Source organism: Salmo salar, chromosome ssa27, assembly GCF_905237065.1.
Source record: "Salmo salar chromosome ssa27, Ssal_v3.1, whole genome shotgun sequence".
NCBI classification, from domain to species: Eukaryota; Metazoa; Chordata; class Actinopteri; order Salmoniformes; family Salmonidae; genus Salmo; species Salmo salar.
In genome coordinates this window covers 7,405,496-7,416,817 of record NC_059468.1, presented here as the reverse complement: position 1 = coordinate 7,416,817, position 11,322 = coordinate 7,405,496, and positions in this window count along the sequence as shown.

The following is an 11,322-nucleotide window of genomic DNA, read 5'->3' as shown; positions in this document are numbered from 1 at the left end:
TGAGCCACTCCTTTGTTGCCTTGGCCGTGTGTTTTGGGTCATTGTCATGCTGGAATACCCATCCACGACCCATTTTCAATGCCCTGGCTGAGGGAAGGAGGTTCTCACCCAAGATTTGACGGTACATGGCCCTGTCCATCGTCCCTTTGATGCGGTGAAGTTGTCCTGTCCCCTTAGCAGAAAAACACCTCCAAAGCATAATGTTTCCACCTCCATGTTTGACGGTGGAGATGGTGTTCTTGGGGTCATAGGCAGCATTCCTCCTCCTCCAAACACGGCGAGTTGAGTTGATGTCAAAGAGCTCCATTTTGGTCTCATCTGACCACAACACTTTCACCAGTTGTCCTCTGAGTCATTCAGATGTTCATTGGCCTGTATATGTATTCTTGAGCAGGGGGACCTTGTGGGCGCTGCAGGATTTCAGTCCTTCACGGCGTAGTGTGTTACCAATTGTTTTCTTGGTGACAATGGTCCCAGCTGCCTTGAGATCATTGACAAGATCCTCCCGTGTAGTTCTGGGCTGATTCCTCACCGTTCTCATGATCATTGCAACTCCACAAGGTGAGATCTTGCATGGAGTCCCAGGCCGAGGGATATTGACAGTTCTTTTGTGTTTCTTCCATTTGCGTATAATCACACCAAATGTTGTCACCTTCTCACCAAGCTGCTTGGCGATGGTCTTGTAGCCCATTCCAGCCTTGTGTAGGTCTACAATCTTGTCCCTGATATCCTTGGAGAGCTCTTTGGTCTTGGCCATGGTGGAGAGTTTGGAATCTGATTGATTGATTGTTTCTGTGGACAGGTGTCTTTTTTACAGGTAACAAGCTGCGCTTAGGAGCACTCCAAAGTGTGCTCCTAATCTCAGCTCGTTACCTGTATAAAAGACACCTGGGAGCCAGAAATCTTTCTGATTGAGAGGGGGTGAAATACTTATTTCCCTCATTAAAATGCAAATCAATTTATAACATTTTTGACACACGTTTTTCTGGATATTTTTGTTGTTATTCTGTCTCTCACTGTTCAAATAAACCTACCATTAAAATTATAGACTGATCCTTTCTTTGTCAGTGGGCAAACGTACAAAACCAGCAGGGGATCAAATACTTTTCCCCCCCCATTGTATATAGTGTATTCTAGCCATGGCTCATCCTATATAACTATTACTGTACACACCTTTTCTATTCATACACTGTCTTTACGCACCATTATATGTATACACACAGATACATACATATTGTATATATGTATGTATATTTTTAAACTCAGCAAAAAAAGAAACATCCCTTTTTCAGGACCCCTGTCTTTCAAAGATAATTAAAAAAAAATCAAAATAACTTCACAGATCTTCATTGTAAAGAGTTTAAACACTGCTTCCCATGCTTGTTCAATGAACCATAAACAACTAATGAACATGCACCTGTGGAACGGTTGTTAAGACACTAACAGCTTACAGACGGTAGGCAATTAAGGTCACAGTTATGAAAACTTAGGACACTAAAGAGGCCTTTCTACTGACTCTGAAAAACACCAAAAGAAAGATGCCCAGGGTCCCTGCTCATCTGCATGAATGTGCATTAGGCATGCTGCAAGGAAGCATGAGGACTGAAGATGTGGCCAGGGCAATAAATTGCAATGTCTGTACTGTGAGACGCCTAAGACAGTGCTACAGGGAGACAGGATGGACAGCTGATTGTCCTCGCAGTGGCAGACCACGTGTAACAACACCTGCACAGGATCGGTACATCCGAACATCACACCTGCGGGACTGGTACAGGATGGCAACAACAACTGCCCGAGTTACACCAGAAACGCATAATCCCTCCATCAGTGCTCAGACTGTCCGCAATAGGCTGAGAGAGGGTTGACTGAGGGCTTTTAGGCCTGTTGTAAGGCAGGTCCTCACCAGACATCACCGGCAACAACGTCTTCTATGGGCACAAATCCACCGTCGCTGGACCAGACAGGAATGGCAAAAGGTGCTATTCACTGACGTGTCGCGGTTTTGTCTCTGATGGTCGGATTCGCGTTTATCGTCGAAGGAATGAGCGTTACACCGAGGCCTGTACTCTGGAGCGGGATCGATTTGGAGGTGGAGTGTCAGTCATGGTCTAGGGCGGTGTTTCACAGCATCATTGGACTGAGCTTGTTGTCATTGCAGGCAATCTCAATGCTGTGCGTTACAGGGAAGTCATCCTCCTCCCTCATGTGGTACCGTTCCTGCAGGCTCATCCTGACATGACCCTCCAGCATGACAATGCCACCAGCCATACTGCTCATTCTGTTCGTGATTTCCTGCAAGACAGGAATGTCAGTGTTCTGCCATGGCCAGCGAAGAGTCCGGATCTCAATCCCATTGAGCACGTCTGGGACCTGTTGGTTTCGGAGGGTGAGGGCTAGGGCCATTCCCCCCAGAAATGTCTGGGAACTTGCAGGTGTCTTGATGGGAGAGTGGAGTAACATCTCACAGCAAGAACTGGCAAATCTGGTGCAGTCCATGAGGAGGAGATGCATTGCAGTACTTAATGCAGCTGGTGGCCATACCAGATACTGACTGTTACTTTTGATTTTGACCCTCCTTTGTTCAGGGACACATTATTCCATTTGTGTTAGTGACATGTCTGTGGAACTTGTTCAGTTTATGTCTCAGTTGTTAAATCTTGTTATGTTCATACAAATATTTACACATGTTAAGTTCGCTGAAAATAAACGCAGTTGACAGTGAGAGGACGTTTCTTTTTTTGCTGAGTTTATATATCCAATTGAAGTCGGAAGTTTACATTCACCTTAGCCAAATACATTTAAAATCAGTTTTTCACAATTCCTGACATTTATTTCAAGTAAAAATTCCCTGTCTTTGGTCAGTTAGGATCACCACTTTATTTTAAGAATGTGAAATGTCAGAATAATAGTAGAGAGAATGATTTATTTCAGCTTTTATTTCTTTCATCACATTCCCAGTGGGTCAGAAGTTTACATACACTCAATAAGTATTTGGTAGCATTGCCATTAAATTGTTTAACTTGGGTCACACATTTCGGGTAGCCTTCCACAAGCTTCCCACAATAAGTTTGGTTTTTGGCCCATTCCTCCTGTCAGAGCTTGTGTAAGTGAATCAGGTTTGTAGGCCTCCTTGCTCGCACACATGCTTTTTCAGTTCTGCCCACACATTTTCTATAGGATTGAGGTCAGGGCTTTGTGATGGCCACTCCAATACCTTGACTTTGTTGTCCTTAAACCATTTTGCCACAACTTTGGAAGTATGCTTGGGGTCATTGTCCATTTGAAAGACCCATTTGCGACCAAGCTTTAACTTCCTGACTGATGCCATGAGATGTTGCTTCAATATATCCACATATTTTTCCAACCTCATGATGCCATCTATTTTGTGAAGTGCATCAGTCCCTCCTGCAGCAAAGCACCCCCACAACATGATGCTGCCACCCCGTGCTTCACGGTTGGGATGGTGTTCTTCTGTCACGACTTCCGCTGAAGTCGGCTCCTCTCCTTGTTCGGGCGCTGTTCGGCGGTCGACGTCACCGGCCTTCTAGCCATCACCGCTCCACTTTTCATTGTTCCATGTGTTTTGTCTTGTTTCCCCGCACACCTGGTTTACATTCCCTAATCACACTAAATATATATTCCCTCTGTTCCCCCCCATGTCTTTGTGTGGAATTGTCTTTGTTACGTGTTTTGTGTGACACGCCAGGTTGGTTTTTCTCCGGGTATCGTGTTCAACCGTAGTATGTTTAAGTGTTAAACATTTTGCATCATTGTGACTTTGTCGCGCTTTTCACTTCTGCTTTTGGCTGGAGGTTTGCTTGACGCAGTTGCGTCCGTCTGTTGTTTGCTTCTGCCAAATAAAGTGTGCGCCTGATCACAACTCTCTGCTCTCCTGCACCTGACTTCTACACCAGTAGCACACAACCTGACAGAATACCACACCCGAACCATGGAGTCAGCAGGAGCAGTACCCCGGTCCGAGGGGTCGAGGAGCGCGTCCGAGAACACTCGGCGATGCTGCAACATCTCGGCGCCACGATGGATTGCGTTGTCCAGACCATGGACCGCTGGGAGAGACAGGGAGTCTCTTCAGCGCCTCGACCAGCGCAACCGGGGTTACCACTACCCGTCCCTCCTGTATCCAATCCCAGTGGGATGCATCTCGCCCTTCCCAGGGAGTGTGATGGGACGGCAGCACGGTGCCAGGGGTTCCTATTACAGCTGGACCTATACCTGGCCACCGTTCACCCGGCTCCCTCGGGAAGGGAGAGGGTGTCCGCCCTCGTCTCGTGCCTCTCGGGGAGAGCTCTGGGGTGGGCAAACGCCGTGTGGGGAGAAGGAGATGCGGCGTTGGACCACTTCGAGGAGTTCACCCACCGCTTCCGGGCAGTCTTCGGCCATCTGCCCGAGGGTAGAGCGGCGGGTGAACGTCTCTTCCACCTGAGGCAGGGGACGAGGAGCGCCCAGGAATTCGCCCTGGAATTTTGGACCTTGGCCGCCGGAGCAGGATGCAACGACAGGGCCCTCATAGACCACTACCGATGCAGCCTGCGCGAGGATGTCCGTCGGGAGTTGGCCCGGCAGGGATGCTACAATCACCTTTGACCAGCTGGTGGATCTGTCCATTCGTTTGGATAACCTGCTGGTCACCCGCGGACGTCCAGAGAGGGCTCTGTCGGTTCCCGCTTCCAGCACCCCCGTCCCGGTGCCAATGGAGCTGGGAGGGGCTGCGCTTAGGGAGGCCGGAGGAGGGGCCACATGCACCCTCTGTGGCCGCAGATGGCACACTGCCGCCGGTGCCGGGCTGGTGCCTCTGGTAGTCGAGGCAGCAGGCAGCGCTCTCTGGCGTCACCCCAGGTATGTCTCTGAATCCGACCGGTCCTCACTTCACCCGCGTCCTCGAGTTTCTTTTTTGTGAAGAAGGAGGGAGGTCTGCACCCGTGTATTGACTATCGAGGTCTAAATCAAATCACGGTGAGGTACAGTTACCCGCTACCTCTCATCACCACGGCGATTGAGTCAATGCACGGGGCGCGCTTCTTCACTAAACTGGATCTCAGGAGCGCTTACAACCTGATGCGTATCCGGGAGGGAGACGAGTAGAAGACGGCGTTCAGTACCACCTCAGGGCATTATAAGTACCTCGTCATGCCTTATGGGTTGACGAATGCTCCATCAGTCTTCCAATCCTTTGTAGACAAGATTTTCAGGGACCTGCACGGGCAGAGTGTAGTGGTGTATATTGATGACATTCTGATATACTCCGCTACACGCGCCGAGCATGTGTCCCTGGTGCACAGGGTGCTTGGACAACTGTTGGAGCATGACCTGTACATCAAGGCGAAGAAATGCCTGTTCTTCCAAGGGTATTGCATTTCCACCTCAGGGGTGGAGATGGAGAGTGACCGCATTTCAGCTGTGCATAATTGGCCGACTCCCACCACGATAAAGGAGGTGCAGCGGGTTTTAGGGTTTGCCAATTACTACCAGAGATTTATCCGGGGTTTTGGCCAGGTGGCGGCTCCCATTACCTCACTGCTGAAGGGGGGGTCCTGTACGTTTGCAGTGGTCGGCTGAGGCGGACAGGGCTTTTGGGCACCTAAGGGTTCTGTTTACCTCGGCTCCCGTGCTGGCCCATCCGGATCCCTCTTTGGCGTTCATAGTGGAGGTGGACGAGTCAGAGGCTGGGATAGGAGCCGTGCTCTCTCAGCGCTCGGGCATGCCATCGAAGCTCCGCCCCTGTCCTTTCTTCGAAGAAGAAGCTCAGCCCGGCGGAGCGGAACTATGATGTGGGGAACCGGGAGCTGTTGCCTGTGGGGCTTTGTGGGGCTTTGAAGGCATGGAGACATTGGCTTGAGGGGGCTAAACACCCTTTTCTCATCTGGACTGACCACCGCAACCTGGAGTACATCCGGGCAGCGAGGAGACTGAATCCTCGACAGGCAAGGTGGGCCATGTTTTTTTACCCATTTTGTGTTCACCCTGTCCTACAGACCAGGTTCCCAAAATGTGAAGGCAGATGCACTGTCCCGGCTGTATGACACAGAGGAGCGTCCCATGGATCATACTCCCGGCCTCCTGCCTGGTAGCGCTGGTCGTGTGGGAGCTGGATGCGGACATTGAGCAGATGTTACGTAGAGAGCCCGCTCCCCTCCAGTGTCCCGTCGGGCGTCTGTACGTTCCGTCTGCTGTCCCGTGACCAGTTGATCTATTGGGCCCACACGTCACCCTTCTCTGGTCATCTGGGGATCGGTCGGACGGTGCACTGTCTGAGTGGGAAGTATTGGTGGCCTACCTTGGCAAAGGATGTGAGGGTTTATGTTTCCTCCTGCTCGGTTTGCGCCCAGTGTAAGGCTCCTAGACACCTGCCCAGAGGGAAGCTACATCCCTTACCCATTCCACAACGGCCTTGGTCACTCCTGTGGTTGGATTTTCTGACCGATCTTCGTCCCTCACAGGGAAACAACTCGATCCTGGTCGTTGTGGATCGTTTCTCTAAGTCCTGTCGTCTCCTCCCTCTGCCCGGTCTCCCTACGGCCCTACAGACTGCGGAGGCCTTGTTTACACATGTCTTCCGGCACTACGGGGTGCCTGAGGATATAGTGTCTGATCGAGGTCCCCAGTTCACTTCGAGAGTCTGGAGGGTGTTCATGGAACGTCTGGGACTCTCGATCAGCCTCACCTCAGATTTTCACCCCGAGAGTAATGGGCAGGTGGGGAGAGTGAACCAGGATGTGGGTAGGTTTCTGCGGTCTTATTGCCAGGACCGGCCGGGGCGCAGAACTTGCTCCGCCACTCCTCCACCAACCTCTCCCCCTTCCAGTGCGTATTGGGGTACCAGCCGGTTCTGGCGCCGTGGCATCAGAGTCAGACCGAGGCTCCTGCGGTGGACAACTGGTTCAGGCGCGTGGAGGAGACATGGGAAGCCACCCATGTTCACCTCCAGCTGGCCGCGCTGCGCCAAAAAACCAGCGCGGACCGTCAACGCAGTGAGGCCCTGGTGTTCGCACCGGGTCTGGCTCTCGACCCGAAACCTGCCCCTCCGCCTGCCCTGCCGTAAGCTGGGTTCGCGGTTTGTGGGGCCATTTAAAGTCCTGAGGAGAGTGAACAAGGTGTGTTACAGGTTACAGCTTCCTCCCGACTACCGAAAAAAGTGTGCGCCTGATCACAACTCTCTGCTCTCCTGCACCTGACTTCTACACCAGTAGCGCACAACCTGACATCTTCGGCTTGCAAGCCTCCCACTTTTTCCTCCAAACATAATGATGGCCAAACAGTTCTATTTTTGTTTCATCAGACCAGAGGACATTTATCCAAAAAGTACAATCTTTGTCCACATGTGCAGTTGCAAACCGTAGTCTGGCTTTTTTATGGCGGTTTTGCAGCAGTGGCTTATTCCTTGCTGAGCAGCATTTTTTTTCTGTGGTCTTGGCTGATTTCTTTAGATATTCCCATAATGTCAAGCAAAGAGGCACAGTTTGAAGGTAGGCCTTAAAATACAAACACAGGTACATCTCCAATTGTCACGTCCTGGCCAGTATAAGGGTTAATTGTTATTGTAGTTTGGTCAGGACGTGGCAGAGGGTATTTGGTTTATGTGGTTCGAGGTGGTGTTTTTTCTAAAAGGGCATTTGATTTAAGTATTCCGGGGATTTTGGGCACTGTTCCTTGTTCATGTAATTCTATGTTTAGTCTAGGTTGTCTGTTTCTATGTTGAGTTAATTGGGGTGGACTTCCAATTGAAGGCAGCTGTGTGGTGTTGCCTTTGATTGGAAGTCCTATATTAGTTGGGTGTGTTTGTCTATGTATTTGTGGGAGATTGTTTCTTGTTTAGGGTGAGTGAGCCTAACAGGACTGTCTGTAAATCCTGAGTTCGTTTTTGTTATTTTTGTATGTTCGTTTTGAGTTTATTAAATGTTCAAAATGAACTATCTCAACTCTGCTGCATATTGGTCCTCATTTTCCGACGATGATTTCGCCATATCGTCTGACGACGAAGAAATCCCTGACACCAATTCACTGAAATTATGTCAATTAGCCTATCAGAAGCTTCTAAATGTATATGTAACGAGTACTTTGGAAAATGTATGGAGTAAAAAGTACATTATTTTCATTAGGAATGTAGTGAAGTTAAAGTAAAAGTTGCCAAAAATTTAAATGGTGAAGTAAAGTACAGATACCCAAAAAAATACTTAAGTAGTACTTTAAAGTATTTTTACGGAAGTACTTTACACCACTGCCTGGAAAGTTCATACCCTCGCACACTAAAACAAACAACCCAACAAAAAACACCCACACACACCATTGAGGCAGTTCAATAAAATGCCAGTTGGTAGAGACTTGGCAGAGATCCGGGGACATTTTTCTGGCAGTGATATCAATGAGTTGTCTTGTAATTTCCCAAATTTCAGCAGAGGTTTGTATTGGGCAAACAAAAATGGCAACAAACAACAAAGACATTAAGATAAGACAAACTGTCCAACAAATGTTTTTAACATTAAATTAAGGAGCCTATTCCTGGGTATCAAGCATTTATGAACAAACACAATATACTCTCTCTCTCTCTCTCCCTCTCTCAGCAGGATTTTTCAGTATTACATGTGTGTATGATGCTTTTGTTCCAGGATCCTGTTGTGCAACACAGTAGAGGTGGTGGTACCTTTCCTGTGGTGTTGTTTCATCCTGTGTCCTGACAGCACTCACCTATCTGTGTCCTCAGGGGTTGGCTATCCATCCTCACCTCAGGCCCAAACACACTGGCCCATCCTGCTCTGAAGTCTCTCCACCCTGTCTGTCTTCTTCCATTCCGGGAAACTACAACACCCCCACATTAGCCATACCTTAGAGGGCAGGCTGACAGACATGTGTCAACATGGTAGACGTGACAGGAGCATTACACAGATTATGCACGTATAGATTTGTATAGAAGTACATACATGCCTGGACACACACTCGTATAATAAATACCCACATACTCTCTTGAATGCACAGACACAATCGTATATGTTTAAACTTACTGTACACTATGCACACGCTATTCACAAGAATGGGAAAGGGTAGTACATCCTTTCATAGACCATAGTGTTGTTACTGAGGCAGTATGTGTCATGATTAACATGATAAAAGAGAACAGATTCTGATTTTTTTTAAAGTCACCTTACTATTAGACATTCAGCAAGTCATAACCAAAAGGTTATTATGTCGCCAATCAACCTTTTCCCCGATTCACAACTCCCCATTCTGTTAGACACTGTTCCTTACACAATCTGGTTATAAAAAGAAGTTGATGTCAACAATCCACCTTCATAGTTTCACTGCCAAATGACACAAATACATAGGTGATAAGCTCATGATTTCTTTCCATTATTACGTTTCTGGCGCAGATTACTTTTCTGAGTTGACTCATATTTGCCATCTACTGTGCTTCCTAAAGAAAAAGTGTGATGATGCCTAATTCCGTTTCTGAGGTTACTGATTACTGTGTATGGCCTTGAGAGAGTGAATCACTCTTGTTGTTTAACTTGAAGGAGATTGGAGGGATTTCTGACAATGCCTCATCAACCCCCCCCCCAATGGAGCAGGTGTTTTGGACTCCCCTGACTCTAGCAGACAGACAGATAGTCTCTCCTCAGGGTGTGTGGAGGAAATACAGAGGCAAGCCACTGACCAAACACCACTACACACAACACATCACACACAACAACAACCCTGGGTGGTCCTCTCAACACTGGGAAAACATGAAACGTTTTTAGAGAAATTAGCCTGTCAAGCAGACTGATTGCGTCACTGTATGTGTGGTCAAAAACAGCTGCTGCTACTACTAATTTTCAATAGTAGACTAGTAGTGATATGTTTGTTTTTCATGTGTCTAAGGCTTGAGGTCTGTGTTGCATGCTTCCATTTAATTTTGTGAAACAGAAACATTGTTTGTGAAGCCTAAAAAAGCATGCAAGAAACGGTCAAAAACAAGATGCTGTAAACAGTCGAACAAGATGCTGTAAACATTAAAAAAACAAGATGCTGTAAACAGTCGAACAAGATGCTGTAAACATTCAAAAACAAGATGCTGTAAACAGTCGAACAAGATGCTGTAAACATTAAAAAAACAAGATGCTGTAAACAGTCGAACAATATGCTGTAAACATTCAAAAACAAGATGCTGTAAACAGTCGAACAAGATGCTGTAAACATTCAAAAACAAGATGCTGTAAACAGTCGAACAAGATGCTGTAAACATTCAAAAACAAGATGCTGTAAACAGTCGAACAAGATGCTGTAAACATTCAATAACAAGATGCTGTAAACAGTCGAACAAATGCTGTAAACATTCAAAAACAAGATGCTGTAAACAGTCGAACAAGATGCTGTAAACATTCAAAAACAAGATGCTGTAAACAGTTCAACTTTTGGAGTAACCTTATTTGAGTCATAAGAGTGCATATTTTACACAAACTCTTTTTCAGCTTAGTGTGAATGTGAGGCTGTGCTCCTCCACAATGTACTGTTATTTCTCTATTGCGGTTTCAGATATTAATTTACTGAGGAATAAAAGGGTTTTGTGTAAACAGACATTTGTTGTGATATGGCACAGCCGTAGCGCATCATGGATTAGCCCTAAAGTTGGAGAGAACAAAAACAGGTTTTGAGTTTCAGACGTTTTAATCTGTCTAATCCATAAAGCTGTGAAAACGACTTGGAGAAGGAGGGAGGGGTGAGGGAAGATAATCATTCAGTCATACAGAAAGCTAATTTTGGTCTAATTAGTGTTGCAGTGAAAAGCAAGACTGTGTCCCAAAATGGCATCCTATTTCCTAATTAGTGCATTACTTTTGACCGGGGCTCATAGGGAATACACTCTTAGAAAAAAAGGTGCTATCTGGGACCTAAAAGAGTTATTCAACTATCCTGGTAGGAGAAACCTTTGAAGAACCCTTTTTGGTTCCAGGTAGAACCCTTTTGGGTTCCATGTAAAACCCTTTCCACAGAGGGTTCTACATGGAACCCAAAGTAGGTTCTACCTGGGAACAACAAGTGTTATACCTGGAACAAAAAAGGATTCTCCTATGGGGACAGCCGAAGAACCTTTTTGGAAGAGGGTAGCATTTGGGACACAGCCCCAGACAAAGGAAGCTTGAGATAGTGGAACATTAACTTTTTTGCATCAGTAATGCCCGTTTATAAATGTGGTTGGCAGGGGTTGACAGAAAAGACAGAACATTTAAAGTACACTTATCTTTGCCAGATAGGCAAACATAAAGTTTGAACCCAAAAAAAGAGGACGGTGAGCATGATGATGATGATGATGATGATGATGATGATAAG